The sequence below is a fragment of the Canis lupus genome, chromosome 25 (genome assembly GCF_048164855.1).
Source record: "Canis lupus baileyi chromosome 25, mCanLup2.hap1, whole genome shotgun sequence".
In the NCBI taxonomy this organism is placed as follows: Eukaryota; Metazoa; Chordata; class Mammalia; order Carnivora; family Canidae; genus Canis; species Canis lupus.
The window spans coordinates 16586547-16607458 of record NC_132862.1 but is presented as its reverse complement, the minus strand read 5'-3'; the positions used below and the strand labels follow the sequence as shown (position 1 = coordinate 16607458).

Genomic DNA, 20912 nt, shown 5'->3' with positions numbered 1-20912 from the left:
AAATGTGTTTTCAAGGTTATACCCCTCGTAGCTGACAAAGTGGGGATTGATTTCTGTGGTGCCATTGGTTTAATTTTTCTTGAGAAAGATAACCTATGTATAAAAAAGCCTTAGCTTGGTGTCTGTCACGTGGTAGGTTCTTAATAAGTATAGATTCTCCTTTATCGTTTTCTGAACTTTTCTGCCTCTCTGAAACAATAAACAACAACAAAAAGACCCCAAGGAGATTAGCTGCTGTTTCCCCTCTTTGGGGGAAGGGGCAACTTGATTAAAAGAAAGGAGACTTGCTACATAGCTCTATGCTGCTTTATCTCTTTGTGGCTCAGCAAGAGGGGACGTTCACAGAGGGTTTTTCTTGACTTTCTAACTCTTGTTACTGAAGTACAGTTGACCTACAATGTTACATTAGTTTCAGGTGTACAATATAATGATTTGACAACTCTGTTACTCAGTGCTCCCCATAAGTGGAGTTACCATCTGTTACCATACAATGTGATTACAATATTATTGACTGTATTCCCTTTGCTATACTTTTCATCTCCGTGACTTATTTTATAACTGTAAATTGGTACCTCTTAATCCTCTTCACCTACTTGCCTACCCCCCACAGAGACTTCTTCTATTTTGAATATAAGTGGGAGCTAACAGAGTTATATAAAGCTTAGAGGCCACCTGACCCCTTAATAATAAGGATTATTAAAGGTTTATTTGAAGATCTTTTTATTAAAAATTTTTAAAGATTTTATTTATTCATGAGAGGAACAGAGAGGCAGAGACATAGGCAGAGAGAGAAGCAGTCCCTCCCTCCCGATGCGGAACTTGATCCCAAGACACCAGGATCACAACCTGAGCCAAAGGCAGATGCTCAACCACTGAGCCACTCAGGTGCCCCTTGAAGATTTTTTTTTTTTAAATAAGCGTTTCTGGAGCTTAGCTTTGCATATAAGGCCAGGCAGCTCCTGATGCAAAGAAGACGTGGGAGTTCTGACAAGTTTTGGTTAGCAAATTTAGATTTTCAAGTAGTGGTGAGTGTCATCAAGGCCCTTGGGCATATGGGAATGGTCCCTGCAGTGCAGTTCCTATATGCTAGGTTGTGAGTGCCCCCTTCAGGCCCCCCAGAGTTGTGCAGCACAGTGGCCTTGAATCTAAGGGATAATTTCTGAGAAGAGATCATTTTCTACTTGTACAGGTCTTTAAATCTCTTTAAAATCCCATCTATATGTTTTACCATTTAAACACATGATAGCAGGGACACCTGCACCCCGATGTTTCTAGCAGCAATGTCCACAATAGCCAAACTGTGGAAGGAGCCTCGGTGTCCATCGAAAGATGAATGGATAAAGACGATGTGGTTTATGTATACAATGGAATATTCCTCAGCCATTAGAAACGACAAATACCCACCATTTGCTTCAATGTGGATGGAACTGGAGTGTATTATGCTGAGTGAAACAAGTCAATCGGAGAAGGACAAACATATGTTCTCATTCATTTGGGGAATATAAATAATAGTGAAAGGGAATATAAGGGAAGGGAGAAGAAATGTGTGGGAAATATCAGAAAGGGAGACAGAACATAAAGACTCCTAACTCTGGGAAACGAATTAGGGGTGATGGAAGGGGAGGAGGGTGGGGGGTGGGGGTGAATGGGTGACGGGCACTGAGGGGGGCACTTGACAGGATGAGCACTGAGTGTTATTCTGTATGTTGGTAAATTGAACACCAATAAAAATAAATTTATTATTAAAAAAATAAATAAATAAATACATGATAGCAGGGTGTGCTCCTGGAGTCCCAGGATCGAGTCCCACATCCAGCTCCCTGCAGGGAGTCTGCTTCTCCCTGTGCCTGTATCTCTGCCTCTCTGTGTCTCTCATGAATAAATAAATAAAATGTTAAAAAAAAAAAATACATCCCCTAAACACATGATAGCAAACATAGTGGCTTCTCAATTGATGGCTCCTCTGGAAGTGAAGTTTGTCTTAATGAAGACAGGCTTTGTGAGGTAGGAGGCATCTCAAGGCATGAATCCAAGGGGAAAGTCCGTCTCAGCAGGTGCCTGAGGAAAAAACTTGGTTGGCTGAGGGAATGGCTCTTGGACACAAGGAGTCAATATTTGCTCAGGTCCTGTGAATCCTTGCCGCCACTAGGTGGCAGGACAGGCAAGAATCCTAGGCCGACCTATAAGGTTAGGAAGCCAGGTCAGCAAAACCTGCAAGGGTGGGAGAGAGTGCAGTAGCCAATCAAGATGCCACAGAGAAAGAATCTGTGGCCTAGAATTTATGTCTCTGTTACTTATTTTAATTATTTACTTTAATTCTGATGAAGTTTCTGGTGATGGAATTTATTACTTATGTGTCCTATTAAAGACATGAATCATAAAATCTTAGCTGTCAAGCCCTTGCAAAATTCTGCCATCAGGGAGGTAAGACACTGTTATACTTACTATATAGATGCACAAATAGAGTTCTGTGCAGAAGTTGGCTTTCCCAAGATTTTACTGCAAGTCCCTGGCTGTTCTTGCTCTTTGAGTTCTAGTTCTGTGCCAACTAAGCTATTGTTTTAAGTGCAGTTTATTTATGGAGATTGGAGGGTGTTCTAAATTGTACCTTCTGGGGCAGCCCGGGTGGCTCAGCAGTTTAGCACCACCTTCGGTCCAGACCATGATCCTGGGGACCTGGGATTGAGTCCCACATTGGGCTCCCTGCATGGAGCCTGCTTCTCCCTCTGCCTGTGTCTCTACCTCTCTCTCTCTCTCCCCCTCTCCCTCTCTCTGTCTCTCTCTTTCTCTGTGTGTGTGTGCGTCTCTCATTAAATAAATAAATAAATAAATAAATAAATAAATAAATAAATAAATATCTTAAAAGAAAATAAATTGTACCTTCTGGTTACCCATAATCCTGAAGGTAGGCCCTATACTACCCAAACCAGGCACTGCTGGTCAACAGGTGGTAATGACTAAACTTGCCAGTCCTGTGACTATAAGAAATGACCTTCATTAGGTCATTACTTAAAATGCAGAACTCTGAAATGTAGCCACCACATTGTGATACTTACAGGATTGAGTGGATTAAAGAGTGCCCAGCATATAATCTAACACCACCTGGAATTAATAAAATGTGTTTTCCTCTGGACCTGCCCTCTCCCTAGTGATTCTTTTTTTTTTTTTCTTTTAAGATTTTGTTTATTTATTCATGAGAGAGAGGCAGACACAGGCAGAGGGAGAAGCAGGCTCCATGCAGGGAGCCTGACGCAGGACTCAATCCTGGGTCTCCAGGATCAGGCCCGGGGCTGAAGACAGGCGCCAAACCACTGAGCCACCCGGGCTGCCCTCCCTAATAATTCTTTTCCTATCTGTCTCTTGACTAGAGGATATATGTTATTTGGGCATATTAATGATCAGTTGGACCAAAATGCTAAAACAGGAGAGAGAACTTTCTTTTTTTTTAATTTTTATTTATTTATGATAGTTACAGAGAGAGAGAGAGGCAGAGACACAGGCAGAGGGAGAAGCAGGCTCCATGCACCGGGAGCCCGACGTGGGATTCGATCCCTGGTCTCCAGGATTGCGCCCCGGGCCAAAGGCAGGCGCTAAACCGCTGCGCCACCCAGGGATCCTGAGAGAGAACTTTCTTAAAACTGTCTTATGATAACAATGATCTTTTAAAAACTGTTACCATGAGTTACTTATTTTCAAAAGGAGAGCAGTCAGTAAGTGTGCTTTTGAATAGTGGTTTTTGATCTTATTAACCACAATCCAGGATAACACTGTGTGTACATGTACTTGCATGTGTGTGTCTGGAATAAAACTTACCCTTTCTGTGTGCATATATATTCTGTTTTCTGTCAGACCCACTAATGGGATGAGACCACAGTTTGAAAAATCTTACGCCTTAGAGAAAAATGTGATAAGAAAACATTCTTTTTTGGCAGATTGGCAACATCCAGGGCCAAATTCAAAATGAGAAATTTTAGAAGGTGGGAGAGAGACCGTGAAGTGTCTCTCAAACTGAGAGGGCCCATTGAGACCTGAAAATGAAGCAGGGAATTCCATATAGTTTACACAGAATTTTATTCAGGTAGCTGACACAGGGGGGATTGGGTGGAGGACCATCCATCGCAGCTGCATAGTTATTCTCCACAAAATCCAGACCTTAGTCTACAGGTTGTTTTTTTTTTTTAAGATTTTATTTATTTATTCATGAGACACACAGAGAGAGAGAGAGGCAGAGATACAGGCAGAGGGAGAAGCAGGCTCCATGCAGGGAGCCTGACTGGGACTCGATCCCCGGTCTCCAGGATCAGGCCTTGGGCTGAAGGTGGTGCTAAACCGCTGAGCCACCCAGGCTGCCCAGCCCACAGATTTTATAGAGGGAGGGACACACAGAAGGGCACTGTAGTGAGACCAAAATGTTCATGTGTATGTACCTCAAAGGGCTTATGGGCACCTAATTGACAGCTACTCTTTAGTTAGATCATGTGGCACTATCTGTGTATCAGGAAGGATGGAGGATTGTATTATCTCTAACAGATTCATGGGAGGCCAAAACAAGGCCCATCCTGGCCTTGGTGGGCATCTCTAAGGGATGTATACGAATCTCCAAAGGACTGAGGCCACGTAATGCTAAGAGAGGTCATTGAGTGAATAAGAACAAGTTGGAGGGCCAAGACGGAGTCGGTATTGTCAGCACTTCTACAGAAGAAGAACTCGAAACATGCAAGTTTGGGTCGTAGACCCAACGTGCTTCGGTTGGGGCATTGTCATTTTTATCAGCTCTCTCTACACCTACTTGTGCCAGAGCTATGATTAAAGGCAGTGAGAACAGAAAGAAAATGTAACATAGGTACTGTGAATCACAGCTAACAGTCTTGCTAAAACTTTTACTCACCCTGTATTTCTTCTGCGGGTAGTAGGTTTTAGACTTATTTCTTGCAATTCCTGGATCGGTGGGCTTGTGATAATTCACATCACCTAGCAAATCCACTTGAGACAGCTTTGGAAATTCAGGTGTGAATGAGCAGACTGCTGCCTCCCTGGTGCTGGAGCAAGGAGCAGTGTCGACTGGTGCTGCCCTGTTCATAACTTGGTATCTGTGACCTTGTTTGCTCCTCCAAACCCTGTGAGAGAAAAGAGGAAATTGTTTTTGTTCAATATGGCCACCAGTAACCAAAAAAGCAAACAAAACCCAGGGATCTGAAAGGTTACCTGGCTTGCTCACAGTCACATAGCACGTAGAGGAGATGCTAGGTCTGCCTTACTACTAAAAATCTTGATACCAAAACCTTTTATAATACGAAATTGAAAATGTCAACGTCAAGAGTATTTTTATAGTGGGTTAAATACAAATTAAAATACCAATTCTTTGGAAATCAAGTTCAAGAGCATAGCACAAGAAAGTATCCTTCATCTATCATTGTTTAAAGGCAAATAACCCATTCTTACAAACTTTGTCCCTCAGGTATTGAAGATGCCTTCATTGGTAGAACATTGATCCTGTCCCCACAGATGATTTATTTTTTTTACTCTGTGCAGCAAACCTGGAAGCCTGTGCCTGTGTTTTATGATTTGTCTTGACTGTCTTTGTTCTCAAAAACCTGTGCCATAGCAGGGCAGGTGGTATCATTGTTGGCAGTATTGAGGTCTGAAAAGGGTGTGAGAATTTAAATGAGAGCTTGGATCTTATGATCACCTGCCCACTTCTTTGCAGAAGCATTAAACCATGAGGGCAGAGTAACTGAAACTTTTGGGTAAAAACCCAAGGTCTAAGCAGCCAACTCAACATGCAGAAATGTTATTTGAATTGTGATTTTTTTTCCTTTCTGTCCGAATTTTGTTTTTTCTCTTTACTCTCTTCTCTTCTCACTCCATGCCCAGCATGGAGCCTGGGACAGGGCTATGACCTCATGACCCTGAGATCAAGACCTGAGCTGAGATCAAGAGTCAGACACTTAACCAGCTGAGGCACCCATGGACCCCCCAACTTTCTTTTAAAGTTTTGCCTAAGCACATCTTTTCATATGACCCAATAAAGCATGTTATGTAAATAAACACTGGATTTATCAGTGGCTTTTAATTGTAGTTGGCCTTATCCAGCTGAACTTCATGATTCTACAAAAGATTAAAGAAAAAGGATAAGTGTAAGTAGGACATTTAGATCATAACCATTGAAAGACTGATTCAATTATTTAAAAAAATGAGGGCAGCCCTGGTGGCCCAGCGGTTTAGCGCCGCCTTTGGCCCGGGGTGTGATCCTGGAGACCCAGGATCGAGTCCCACGTTGGGCTCCCTGCATGGAGCCTGCTTCTCCCTCTGCCTGTGTCTCTGCCTCTCTCTCTCTCTCTCTGTGTCTGTCATGAATAAATAAATTAAGTCTTTTTAAAAAAATGAGGAGAGTAAAGTTTATTAATAGTTTCCTATGTGTCAGACAGTGTTCAAAGTATTTTACCCATTTTATCTTATGAAATCTCCTTAAAATCCAATTGAAGGTCAGTATATTCGGATTTTTACAGATGAGGAAACCAAGCTATTAACAGTTTAGGTTAATAAATTAATGTCTCATAAACTTGAGGGTCATATTGTTGTGATAAGTGGTAGAGCCAAGTATAATCTGACTTGTGATCTTAAACTTTTGGTAACTGTTATATAGCCTCCCCCTGTGAAAGAAATTAAACTCATAGAAAAATGGGTCCTTATTGTAGTTTTATTAATTTACAGGTTGAACTTGTACACCTCACTTCATCTCTTTTTACCTTTGTGTCCTTAGCTCTAAATTGTGCATAATATCTATTCTGCCTACAACTTCCATTTGCAATAGAGATTAAAAGCTAGAATAGTATAGTGACCCTAGGGCAGGACACATTGTAGAAATTAGAGGTGATACAGAAGAGGTAAAGACAGTAGAAAGTGCTAGAAAGTAAAGGTTTTTAAAGCTTGTATGTAAAATGTTGGTTTTTCTCTCAACGTGGAAACTGTCAGGGTAGCCTTGCAGGTACCATCTTCATGGGAAGATGAGTGGGAGGGGGCTGTAAGTAGAGTGTGGGGAAGTAGCACTGTTAGCGATCAGAGGACAGATGTAGAGGGATGTCCTGTGGGTGCTACTGCTCAGTGGAGGCAAGCCACATTAGACAGCAGCAAGACAAGAGAAGGCTGCAGTGGTGGGGGAAGTTAGGATGAAGCATAACCACAGGTAGTATATTTACAGTGAGTAGCCATTTGCTTAACCAGGCAAATGTTGGTAGAAGAGGTGAGAACTGGGTAGAGGAATTCCATAACTCTTTAGGTTGATATTTGGTCAAACCAAGGTATTTTGAGGCAGGAATGGATAATTCAGTCATTTGTGATGGAGAAGAATGTGTGTGATGCTCTGAATCAGTGGTCGGTGTACTTTCTACCACTGTCTTGTTGTCTCCATGTCCACAATGGCCTCAGCAATGATGCGCTGAGGCCAGTTTATCTAATTACGTGATTTTTATATTTGTGTTCTTAAGTTTTGAACAGAGTATAAATTGCCTTCAGGACTCTTTCTCAGGAATCTCTCTCTCTCTCTCTCTCTCTCTCTCTCTCTTTTTAAGATTTTATTTATTTGACAGTGAACACACAATAGGGGGAGTGGCAGGCAGAGTGAGAGGGAGAAGCAGACTCCCCACTGAGCAGGGAGCCTGATGCACGGCTCCATCCCAGTTTGTGACCTGAGCTGAAGGCAGACGGTGTACCTAGCTGTATCCTATTCCAGGCATATTCATGTATTCCTCAACAGTGTGATGTGCTGGAGAGCACCATGATTGGAAGAACAGCTAGGCATGTCCCAGTCAGGAGAGGCCTTTTTTTTTTCCCCATTGAACGACTCTTCCTGTGTAGATCTTAAACTGCTGGTAGCCAGGCTATGATGTCCCCAAACCAATATGTGTATGTGTGCACATGTATTATAAGGAATTGGCTTGTGTGTTTATGGAGTCTGGCAAGTACAGATCAGCAGTGTGGTCTAACAGGCTTGAGACCCGGGAGAGCCAGAGATGTAGATGAAGTCTGAAAGCAGTCTGCTGGAGACTTCTCTTTTGGGAAGGCTGGTTTTTATTGTTGTTGTTCTGAGTTGTCAACTGATTGAAAGAGGCCTACCACGTTATGGAGGGCAGTCTGTTTAGTCAGAATTCACTCATTTAAATGTTAATCTTATCCAAAAACACTTTCCAAGTGGACACATAGAATTAACCATCACACCCCTCTATTATAAGCAAGGCCTTAATAGGACATTAGAGCCCTTACCACCTCATCCTCCGAACATCTCTCTTAATTGCCACCACTTTTTGTTCAGTGTGTTTGGTAGAAATCCTACTACCTGTTTGAATCGAATTAATGGATAAGAAGGTACTTTTAAAATTGCTTAATAGTTTACAAATGCCAGGAATTTAGGGAAGTGGTAAGTGGAGAGGGTGTGGGTAGAGTTTAGTGTAAATGGGTGTTTGGCCACCTGTCATGAGGAGTAAGTACAGTTTGGCAAGAGAACAATAAACCTTTGTTTTTGTGACTGGACTTTGCAGTACCATACACAGTGTGTGTGTTAGAGGGGTTCTTTTTAGAAACTTCTCTTAGATCTGCAGGAAAAATCCCATCTTCATTCTGGGGCAGGGAGTCCCATCTTGGTGTGGGGCCTTTAGAACTTTGGTTCTGCTACCTAACCACTGAATTCATAACTGCCAGCCCTGCTGCTGGCTGTCTGAGAGACTCCTTAGTGGTTCTGTGGCTCATGGGTTGAAGAATTGCATAGATAAACACAACTTGATTACATAGCAGCTATCTTCTGGGCCATATTGTCTCATAACCTTCGGAGAATCTAATGATTTGGAGGTCGTGATTTTGTTGCTAATATACTTACATGTAGAGCAACCACAATTTTAATTCTAACAGTTAATATAGAATGGTATTTTGCACCCACTTGCTCAGTAAATATTTGGAAAACTTTATTCTTTTTTCTCTCACTTCTGATGTTCCCTGCAGCTCACATGTAAGTGCCTGTGGAATGAAGAATGCCATATTACTTTTTGTCCTAGGAGAGATGAAGTAAATAGAACTTTTAGATTCCCTTGAGAGAAATTTTAAATGAGATTAATCTTAGTATCACAGTGGAAATAAAGTGCTTAGTACTCAATATTACATACCACCTTTTAGAATGTTTTTATAACTGAAATCTTTCATTTTACTGTAGAGAGTCTTTCTTTCATTTGACTTGCAGAAACGGTGGTAGTTTTATTTTCCAGTGAACTCTTACAACAAAATGTTCATTAATTAAAAATAGCTGCCCATACAGGAAACAGCTCATATAGCAGCTCCTGACACTGTTCTAAAAACAGACATGGGCTGCTCTGAGTGCTAAAGAGGAATGAATGCTGAAGACCATGTGAACAAATTCAGGTAAAAGCATGCTATTTTTTAAGAAGGATCTGTGTGCTTTTCTATTCATGTTTTTCTGGTTATTAGAGTCATGTGCTTACTATTTAAAAAATTTATAGCAATGTATTCTGTAGAAAGTGAAATTTCCACCCAAATTGTGGTGTCTAGTTAGTTTGGTTTCTACCAATTTTTTTTTCCTGTGCGTATACAGACAGTATAGACTTATTTTTTAAATGGGATTATACATTCTTTCAACTTGGTTTTTCATTTATATGTATTGGAAATTTTCCACTTCAAATTTTTCAAAATCCTCTTTCTTTATGTTTTTTTTTTTTTAATGAGTTTTATTATTTATTTATTTATTCATGAGAGACAGAGAGAGAGAGACAAAGACACAGAGGGAGAAGTAGGCTCCATGCAGGGAGCCTGATGCAGGACTCGATCCTGGGACTCCAGGATCACGTCCTGAGCTGAAGTCAGGCACTAAACCACTGAGCCACCCAGGCATCCCCTTCTTCCTTTTTTTTAATTTAAGTTAGTATAGTATTTCACTGTATAGCTGTACTACAATTTGCTTAAACCTGTTCTCTATTAATAGACTTGTGAGTTTATTATTCTTTTTCCTTTAAAGTCAATGTTTTTAGGGCAGATGCACTTGCAATTGAACAAAGTTAAACGAAATATTGATAGTATTATATATTGAGACTTTATATTATGTGTGTCTGGAACTTTACTAAGCATTATATTGTAAAAATTAGAATAATTCTGTGTTATGAGAGATTTTTTACTGTCTGCAATCTCGAGTTGCAGAAAGCCTGCAGGATCCTTGGGTGCCATCATGACCATTCCTAAGATGAACTGAAAAACAAGGGTAAAAAGGGGTGACAGGTAGACACGTGAGAACCCTTTAAATCCAGGGGAGCTAAGCACAAGAACAGTAGATGTATCAGCATAAGGGAAAGCAGAGTTGAGAAACTCTTACTGGTGTTACTGGTGTTAAAAATCTTTGCTGGTTGCCATAACAACTGGCTTCAGAAGACCTGCCATCTTAACCTTTGTGACTGTGCTTTGAGGATTTCCTGGCTATCGGCACAGACTGCTTGGTATTTGTGTCCTCTGCCTCTCTTCCAAATTCCTGTTGTGATTTCTGTCTGATACGCAGGGCCTTTGCTCAGATTTGTCTGTACTCCTGGTGTGTCTTACTGAGCACCGAGAGATGTCAGCTAATGTTGAGATTCCCATCCCTGGCCAGTCCTCTCTGATGGCTTGTATAGCTGCACGTTGCTTTCTACTGAAAGTGGAAACTTTTCAGTTTTTGTCTCTATTAGTGACTTGGACTCTAAGAAAAGTCTCCTGAGACTTAGAAGGTATATTTCATTTGCTTAAATGGCTGTTGCATAGATCCTAGGTATGATAGGTGATAGGTTAAAATTTTAGAGGGGGAAAAAGTTTATTGCGTACTATAGTTCTTCATAATTAAGTAGTTTAGTGTGACTAGAGAGAAGCTCTAAAGCTTAAAATACCATTGAAAGCAACTTGTTGGGTTATTTATGGCCCTGTGATAAACCACTCTGAAACTTGATAGTCTAATAAAACAGTTTATCTCATGATTCAGTGAGTTGACCAGGAGGTTCTGTTCTCTGTGGTGTCAGCTGGGTGCTGGGATGGCAGTGGTCCTCTGAGGTTTGCTTGGGAGGTGAATGCCCACAAGTGTGGTTCATTGGAGGTGATCACCAGAATGACGACTTACCACAGTGTGCTCTCTGGCCCCTCATACATGCAGACTAGACTCGCCCCCACACAAGAGTGCCACAAGTCTCACTCCACTGCTAGGTTAGCTTGAGTCCAGGAGCTCGTCTAAATCAGGTCCAGGTGCAGATGAGGCTCTTTGGGTACAACTAGTCTCAAACCAAATACCTGTGAACTAAAGGCACAAGTTATTTGCTCTCCTCCCCCAACCCAACATGCAATGACAAGGTAGGGACAGGAGAATTATGAGAGACACTCCCCTTCAAAAAGGCATTAGACAGAAGAAGTCACAATGCTGATATGCTGCTGGTGGGAAGGTAAAATGGTGCCATCGCTTTAGAAACAGTCTGGTAGGGGCACCTGGGTGGCTCAGTGGTTAAGCGCCTGCCTTAGGCTTAGGTCATGATCCTGGGGTCCTGGGATTGAGTCCCGCAGTGGGCTCCCCTCAGGGAACCTGGAAATATGCTGGGTGTAAGAAGCTAGTCACAGAGCACATAGTAGGAGTCCATTTATATGAAATGTCCTATATAGGCAGATCTATAGAGACAAAGTAGATTAGCAGCTTCTTAGAGCCAGTGGGATTGGGTATATAGGGGATGAAAACTAAGGGTACAGGTTTCCTCTTGAGGTGATGAAAATGTTTTAAAGGTATCTGGTTGTATCTGTGGATATACTAAAAACCTCTGAATTGCAAACTTTAAGTAAATCGTAAGGTGAGTGAATTATGTCTCAGTAAAGCTGTTACTTAAAAACAAATCAAAAACAGAAGGGGGAAGTGGGAGACACCTAGCAGTCCCTGTTCCACAGCAGTTCTAAAATCCAGTTAGGTAAATGTCAGTGGTTTCTTGTTTAGGGACTAGTTTTTTGTTTGTTTTTTGGTTTTGGGTGGGGGGAGAGAAGAGGGGCAAAGAGCAGAGGCAGAGGGGGAGTGGGAGAAGGAATTTCAGTCTCACAACTCCGAGATCATTACCTGAACTGAAATCGAGAGTTGGATGTCCAACTGACTGAGCGACCTGGCACCCCAGGACTAGTTTATAATCTGGGTGGTTCTTCGTGGCTCTTGTCTGTCTACTCTCTAGGCTCTTGGTTATGTCCTCTGAATCTTACATTTCCATAAGAAATGACTTATGTTTGTAGGCTTTTGCTATCTGAATAAAGGCCCTGGTATTTCTCATTTTGAACTATGTCTTTTTAGTCACACTGATGGTGTTTTTCCATTGATAGGTTTTTAGAGTTTTTAGGAGTTATTCCCATGGATTTCTTTGGGGTTTGCAACTTTAGATTAAAGCCATTCCTACAAATTTCTTTGAGACAGGGGTCTACCTTGAATTGCCTTTAAGTCAGGGCATTGTGTGAAAATACCATTAAGATTCTTACAAGCTCAGGGCACCTGGGTGGCTCAGTTGGTCAAGTGTCTACTTTTGGCTCAGTTCATGATCCTGGGACTTGGGATCGAGCTCCACGTTTGGTTCAGTGCTCAGTGGAGAGTCAGCTTCTTCCTCTCACTATGGCCCCCGCCCCGTTTGTGCTCTCTCTCTCTCTCAAATAAATAAAATCTTTATTTTTTAAAATTTATTTATGTATTTTAAAGATTTTATTTATTTATTTATTATTTATTCATGAGAGACACACAGAGAGAGAGAAAGAGAGAGAGGCAGAGGGAGAAGCAGGCTCCATGCAGGGAGCCCGATGTGGGACTCGATCCCGGGTCTCCAGGATCACGTCCTGGGCGGAAGACAGGTGCCCAACCACTGAGTCACCCAGGCATCCCGTGGATATATCTTTTAAAAGCAACTCAATGACCTAGAAATAGCTTATATATGTCACAAAAATAAAATGCGGCTCCTTTTTATTTCCTCTAAATTCTTTTTTTTAACTTTTTTTTTCCTAAATATTTTATTTATTATTCATGAGATGCACAGAGAGAGAGAGAGAGAGAGAGAGGCAGAGACACAAGCAGAGGAAGAAGCAGGCTGCATGCAGGAAGCCTGATGTGGGATTCGATCCCGGGACTCTGGGATCACGCCCTGAGCCAAAGGCAGACGCTTGACCACCGAGCCACCCAGGTGTCCCATATTTCCTCTAAATTCTGCTTGAAAAGGAACCAAATACTTCCCCTTTTGTTCATTTCACTACTCTCATATTTTATCATAGGCGGCTAACGTGAACCAGTTGGTACTTTCAATATTCTTCCTGAAATTCTTGGATCCATGCGTTCATTAGGTGCCCTGTTTCTGTTTTTGTTAAAGATTTTATTTACTTATTTTTGAAAGAGAGAAAAAGAACAAGCACAAGCCAGGGGGGGAGGATCAGAGGGAGAAGCAAACTCCCCATTGAGCTGTAGTCTGATGCCACACTGAATCCCAGGGCACTGGGATCATGCCTTGGGCAGAAGGCAGCTGCTTAACCGACTGAGCCACCCAGGTATCCCCATTGGGTACCCTTTCTGTTTCCATGTTACTGCATGCTTTGGGTTTGCTAATTATTCTGCTAGCACGTGATGTAGTTTCCCTTTCTTCAGCCACCGGTAACATTTCTTCACTATTTCAGATCTTTATTAACTGTCTCCTCGAGATTCTTCTAACTTCTGACCCCCGCCTGGACCCAAAGCCAGTATATACTTTGAGTTTTTGTTCCAGCCCCTCTTTTTGAACCAAACTTTATTTTGGTTATCTATTGCTGCAGAACAAATCGCCCCTAAATTTAGTGGCTTAGGACAGCAACTATTCTTTTGCTCATAACTTTGGGATCTGGCTGGGGTTTGGTAAGGATGGCTCATTTCTGGTCTGCGTGCTGTCTGCTGGGATAGCTTGACTGGGGTTTTAAGATTTATTTCCAAGATAGTGCACTTGTAGGGATGGCAACTTAGTGTTGTCAGCTGTGATTTTAGCTGGAGTTGTCAGCTGGGCCTTCATTCTTTTCCATGTAGGACTTTCTCATGCATGTAGCTATTTGTACCTTTTCATAACATGACAGCTGGACTCTGAAAAGGAAATAGAAATTGCCAGGATTCTTAAATATTTAGCTCAGAACTAGTGCAATGTCATTTCTGCTCTTTTTTTTTTTTTAAAGATTTTATTTTTTAAAATTTTTATTTATTTATGATAGTCACACACACAGAGAGAGAGAGAGAGGCAGAGACACAGGCAGAGGGAGAAGCAGGCTCCATGCAGGGAGCCCGACGTGGGATTCGATCCCGGGTCTCCAGGATCGCGCCCTGGGCCAAAGGCAGGCGCTAAACCACTGCGCCACCCAGGGATTCCATTTCTGCTCTTTTCTGTTGGATAGTCATTCAAGGAGGTGGAGAGAGACCTCTTGGTGTGGGAATAGTAGCTAAGAATTTGTGGCTGTCATTAACTCACTGTAATCTGTTAGGGCTATTTTTCGGTTTTGTTTTTAGTGTTTTTTGTTTTGTTTTGTTTTGTTTTTGTAGTACTGAAAAGACATTCTTTAAGTTACAAGTTGGTGAAAAGTAGTTGTTTATTGGATAAAGGTTCAAGCTCTGGAAGGAGGTTAAAAGAAACATTTACATATAAAGAACCTCTCAATATCTGTTTGTGGAAATTTTAAATGTATTTCACAGGTGGACCAAAGTCATTTTTTTCAGGTAGAATTAAATTTCTCATTAGCAGAATGTAGTCTTTAGCACCTTTGTTGTAGCAAGATTTGGATGTGACAGGGATGTCTGAATGCATTTATAATTTTAATTGGTCTAAAAACTGAACTGGTTATTTTTAGCAAAGGTTGCCTTATATATTATCAAAGGTAGAGAAATAACCCCCTTCTACAGACTTTCCTTCTTCTGATAGGGACTAAATGCTGTTTAGGAACTGTGGACGATGAAAGGCAGACTGGGTGCATTGTAGGAATGTTTGTGGTAAAGGCAGAAGTGTATAATGAGGTGGAAGGATCCCAAGGTTTTCTACCATTTGGAGCTTTTGTGCGCAGCTGTTTCCAGATTGGTAAGAGAGGACAGAACAAACGGCAGAAGTGGCCTCTGGGTGTGTTTATTCACCCGAGTCTCGTATTAGGTTTGCTCATACAGGCTAGTGAATGGCTTCCTGAACTTGTAAAACACTTAGGTTAGTAGATTTTTCCCTATCCAAATTGGAGGTGTGCTTAAAAAAAAAAAAAAAAAAAAAAAAAAAAAAAATCAAACAGTACTTTATTACAGTAGTGATTCAAGAGTTTAAATATAACTTGTAACTTTACCAAAAGAATCTAGTGTGAAATCTTTGGTCTCTGGTTCCTGTTTTTAGCTTAGAATCATTTGATTGAAAGCTTTTGGTTTTGGTTATACATTATCTGATAGTACTGATAAGATGTTGTTAAAGATAAAATAATTTGAATATTTTTCTTTAATGTGATCATTTGTAAAAATGTTTAGGGTAGCACTAGTTTCCCTTTCTTTTAATTTTTACTCCCCTACATCTAAGTAGTTGTCAGGCTAATAATGCACTTCCTCCTGTTTCTCCCCCTCTCTCCTTGGTTCCTTCTATTTGTTTTTCTTCTTTATTCTCCTCCTACCCTACCAAGTCTGGTGCAGTGACCTATTCAGGAGTGAGATTGTGGATAGTGTGGCTAAGATGACCATGATACATGTATTTTATTCTGTAGAAGAATCCTTCCAGCTGCCAATGTCAAACTTCCCTGGCATAATAATCATCACGACCATGAGGGACGCCTGGGTGGCTCAGCAGTTAAGCATCTGCCTTCAGCTCAGGGCGTGATCTTGGAGTCCTGAGGTCGAATCCCTCATTGGGCTCCCTGCAGGGAGCTTGCTTCTCCCTCAGCCTTTGTCTCTGTGCCTCTGTCTCTGTCTCTCTTTCTCTGTCTCTCATGAATAAAGAAGTAAAATCTTAAAGTCACGAACCATCAATTTAGCAAATGATGCTCATGCTCTTGATTTTCAGAAATTGTCTTCCTCTGTTTCTCCATTAAAATTCCTTTTGCTTTGGGATATCCTAAGTACTCATCAATCTATCAAGCAATTATTGTATGTGAACTGATAAAGCATTCTAGGAGACATGGAGGTAAGCAGGAAATGGTCACTGTTAATTGCTCCCCAGTTTCTAGTCTTCAGATTCTTCTTTCTCAGTCAGATTTGAAAGCTAGGCATAGTTTTTTGAAGACTTGGATCATACACTTTTAGAATGTTGATAGTCTCTGAATTATTTTGGTACTCTTCTACCTTCACAGCTATACTCATCATTAATAGGACCTTACTTATTTTAGGGTTTGTACAACTTACTGTGGTCTCACGATTTTGAACTCCGGTTGTTAAGAATGTATTCTTGTGTATTTTTAAAAGTTGTTCATTTCCCTGGGTGGGTACATAACTTCCTAGTTACCTTAAAGGTATTTTCACTGAATTCTTATTTCTAGGCTAAGTAATTTTAATCTCTTCAAGATTTTCTTATATCTCGCTTTTCCCTGCAGCGTTCATAGATTGTCCAAATAGTACATTTACTATTCGACAGAATTTTTTCCATTTGACCTGCCCTCTCTAGATATCTAAGCAGCAACATTCAAAAAGTTGTAGAAAAGACTACAACTTAATTTTCAAAAATATAATTCATAAAATAATGTAGGACTTGGAGAGGACCTTTGAAAATATATCATTTAGAGTCCTCCTCTTATTCTTATTGCACATGTAATGCACAGGTTTGATACACAGAAAAAATATAATCAAGAAAGGGAAGAAGTGCTCCATGTAACAGGAGGGTATGTACTCTATCCTTTAAATTTCCAATGTGTCCTGTTTACTGTTTTAATTGCAGAATTACCTGTAATGTCCTTTTATTTCTTTGTAAATAATGGGAAGCCAGTCTTCCAGCAAAATCTGCTTATTTGTCCCAAATGAATATACTTGTGTTTGTGCAACTCTTGATTTTTAATTTTAGTTAGCCCAGAACATTTGATTTCCTAAACCTGTTTAGACAATTGCATTTTATTTTGGTGACATATATAAGCTATTTCTAGGTCATTGAGTTGCTTTTAAAAGATATATCCACGGGACGCCTGGGTGACTCAGTGGTTGGGCACCTGTCTTCCGCCCAGGACGTGATCCTGGAGACCCGGGATCGAGTCCCACATCGAGCTCTCTGCATGGAGCCTGCTTCTCCCTCTGCCTGTGTCTCTGCCTCTCTCTCTCGGTCTCTCCTGAATAAATAAAATATTTAAAAAATAAATAAAAGATATATGCATAAAAAGTACAAAGTGCTGATGAAAGAACTAAAAATAATAAATGGAGAGACATACTGTGTTCATGGATTGAAGACTTTTGATACAATAAAGATGACAGTTCATACCTGTTAAAATTCTAGTAAGATTTTTATAGGTATAGATAAGATGATTATAAAATTTACATGGTAAGGCAAAGCAACCAAAACAGCTGAAAAAGTTTTGTAAAAGAAGCATAATGTGGGGAGAATCACTCTAATTTTAAGACGTTATGTAGCTATGGTAATCAAGACTATCGTATTGCCAGAGTGACAAATAGGTCAGTGCAACAGAATTAAGAACCTAGAATTAGCCCCACACAAGCAAAGCCGATTGAATCTTGACAAAGGTGCAAATACAATGTGTCCTTTTTAACAAATGGTGTTAAAGCAATTGGATATCTATGGACCAAAAAAAATAAATAAATAAAATGAACTTCACCTAAACCTTAGACTATATCCATGAATTAATTCAAAATAGGTCATCAATTTAAATATAAAACATAAAACTGTAAAACTTTTTAAAGAAAACCTATAACAGGTGTGCCTGGATAGCTCAGTTGGTTAAGCGTCTACCTTTGGCTTAGGTCATGATTCCAGGGTCCTGGAATTGAGCTGCATGTTAGGCTTCCTGCTTCTCCTTCTCCCTCTACCTGCCCCTCCCCCTGCTTGTGCTCTCTCTCCCTCTCTCTCTGTCAAATGGATAAATACAATCTTAAAAAAAAGAGGAAAACCTATGAGAAAATCTTTTAGACCTAGGACTTATCAAAAAGTTGAGCCATGACACCAAAAAGCATAAAAACCATAAAAGAAAAAAAACTGATAATGGGACCTCATCAAAGTTTAAATCTTTTGGCTGTGTGACTGTTAAAAGAGCAAAAAGACAAGCTGTAGACTGGGAAAAAAATATTTGAGAACTGTATATTTGACAACAGACTCTATTTAGAATATATAAAGGACTCTCAAAACTGAACAGTTAAAAAAAAAGAAAAACCTTAACAACCTAATTTAAAAATGAGCAAGCATCATAAAGATATATAGATAACAAAAATAAGTCCATGTGGACACTCATCATCTAATCTAGCAGTCATACTTCTTGCATTCATCCCAGAGAAATGAAAATTCAGATCCCACACTAAGACCTGTACACAAATGTTCATAGCAGTTTTATTTGTAATTGCCAGAAACTGTAAACAATTTAATGTTCATTAACCTATGAATAGCTGAACTCACTGTAGTACAACCACACTATGGAACTCTACGTAGCAATAGAAAAGGAAGGGACAAAAAAAAAAAAAAAAAAAAAGGAAGGGACCGTTGATACATAACAAGCACTTGAAAAGGCCTCAAGGGCATTATGCTGAGTGAAAAAAGCCAATCTCAGAGTCATGGGTCACATATTGTGTGATACCACTTTTAGAGTGTTCTGTAAATGACAACATGATAGAAATAGAGAACAGAGTAATGGCTTCCAGGGATTAGGGACAGTGAAGAGAAAAGTATTGATGCCTAGAAATGAGTAGCATGAGGGAGTTCTTACTGATGCTGGAATCCTTCAGTGTCATGACTGGTTGTGTTTACACAGGTCTATACAAGTGATAAAATGGCATAGAACTAAACACACACATTGTGCCAATGTCAATTTCCTGGTTTTGATATTGTACTGTAGTTACATAATATGATGTAATCAATCATTTGGGGAAACTGGACCCCTCTGTACTATTTTTGCAATTTCCTGAGTCTATAATTAATTCAGAATAAAAAATTTTTTAAAAAGACACCCGAGGGGATCCTTGGGTGGCTCAGTGTTTTAGCACCTGCCTTCGGCTGGCCAAATGGCATGATGCTGGAGTCCTGGGATGGAGTCCCACATCAGGCTCCCTGCTTGGAGCCTGCTTCTCCCTCTGCCTGTGTCTCTGCCTCTCTCTCTGTCTCTCATGAATAAATAAATAAAATCTAAAAAAAAAAAAAAAAAAAAAAAAGACACCCAAACCTGAGACCTATGTCCATTAGCCACTAGTTCCTTTTAAAGTTTAGATTAACTAAAATAAAATGAATTTTAGTTCCCTGGCCACACAAGCCATGTTTCAAGTGCTCGTGTGAATGCACAAATGGAGAACATTTTCATCACCATAGAAATTCAACTGACAGTGCCAGTTTAGACAAGCTCCTTAGCAGTGCTGATTGCCATATGTGTGGGTACCAACACATTTCTTAGAGAACTGTCTTAAATTTATAAATCAAAAGCTAATGGTCTGTACCAATAAAATTTAAATAGAAGAAATGGATTTAACATGACACTTTTTGTTATACTTTTTGAGGCTGTCTTCCATATCTTTTTTTTTTTTTGTCTTCCATATCTTAATAAGAAAAGGAAAAGAAACTTTCTTCATGTTCGAAATAGGAGTAACTTTTTTTCCCCTTATCTGCCAAGCAGTTATAGTTTCTTTCCATAATCGCAATACAGAATATATAGGAAATGAGCAAATTAGAGGGGAGGGACAAGTAGGGAAAAGAGATTGCCAAAAAAAGTATTTTGAATATCCCATACTTCGTTATTTTTTGTTTCTTAATGTCCAGCTTACCAATGGTAGCTTTACCATTGCAGAGGAAGCGTGGTTTAGCAACCAGACCTTAGACCAGAATTATATTTCTGGCTCAAAGTGACCTTGAGCAAGTGACAATTGTGTACTCTTCTCATTCTCATAACCAACAAGCAACCTAAGCTAAATCAGCTATTGCTGATTGCAGCTATGGGGGGGAATATACAAAAGTAGGATCATTTGTCCTACTTGCAAATACATTTGCAAGCTATTGGCTTACGAGTAGATTAAATACAAAGTTTTGAGGAATCAAAAGGTCATGTGGAGTAGAAAGCAGAAGTTTACCAGGTATAAACAGTTTTAGGTTTTGAGTTTGGAGTTAAATACAAGAAAACTCAAGGTGAAAGTTTTTCTTCTCCCATCCAAGGTTAATAACTTTGAGAAAGCTTTGAGAGACAAAGCAGATATTTTGGATTTTAGAGACCAGGTTTTGAAGTTCCATAGTGCAGGGTTTGAATCACAGCTCTGCCTCTTAGTCTCTGAGAAAGCTGCCAAACTTGAGTTCTCACTTTCACCGACAATAAAATGGGAGCTATAATGATGCCTCTTTGTAAGGGTTGTCATGAGAAGGATACAGAAGTAAATAGCTATAGTTACTAATAATTTTATCAAGTCATGGAACAGACTGATGATGTTAGGAACAGATAAATAGCTTTGTTTACTTTCCTTTTCTAACAGTTTTTAGCCCCATAACGTTTTGAGGATAGGGTCCTAATTTTAGCTTTGTAACAGACTGGTTAATATCATGGTTTATAAAGCTATTCCCAAATGTAATTAATGTATATAGTAGTATGACTAAATTCATTAGATCACTTATTTGGAGCCAAGACAAATAAATCTGTTTATATAAAATCTAGGAGCCTAAACTCTAAGTAGCAAACTGAAAAAAAAAAAAAAACTCATAAATTAAAAAAAAACTCATAAATTTATGAGAGAAATGTTATTTCAGTGT

The 20912-nt window shown here is 39.9% G+C and overlaps 1 protein-coding gene across 4 annotated transcripts in view; it reads left to right on the top strand.

The window, feature by feature from the left end:
* The window catches only part of FGD4 (FYVE, RhoGEF and PH domain containing 4), a 214293-nt gene that overhangs the window by 48320 nt on the left and 145061 nt on the right, over nucleotides 1–20912 (top strand). Inside the window, exon 1 of one of the 4 annotated variants that reach the window (XM_072798415.1) lies at nucleotides 9341–9408. The exons of the other annotated variants lie outside the window; for them this stretch is intronic. The gene's annotated coding sequence lies outside the window, so the exon portion shown is untranslated. Of the gene's footprint in view, nucleotides 1–9340; nucleotides 9409–20912 lie in introns of those variants that run through there. 4 annotated transcript variants of the gene reach the window in all.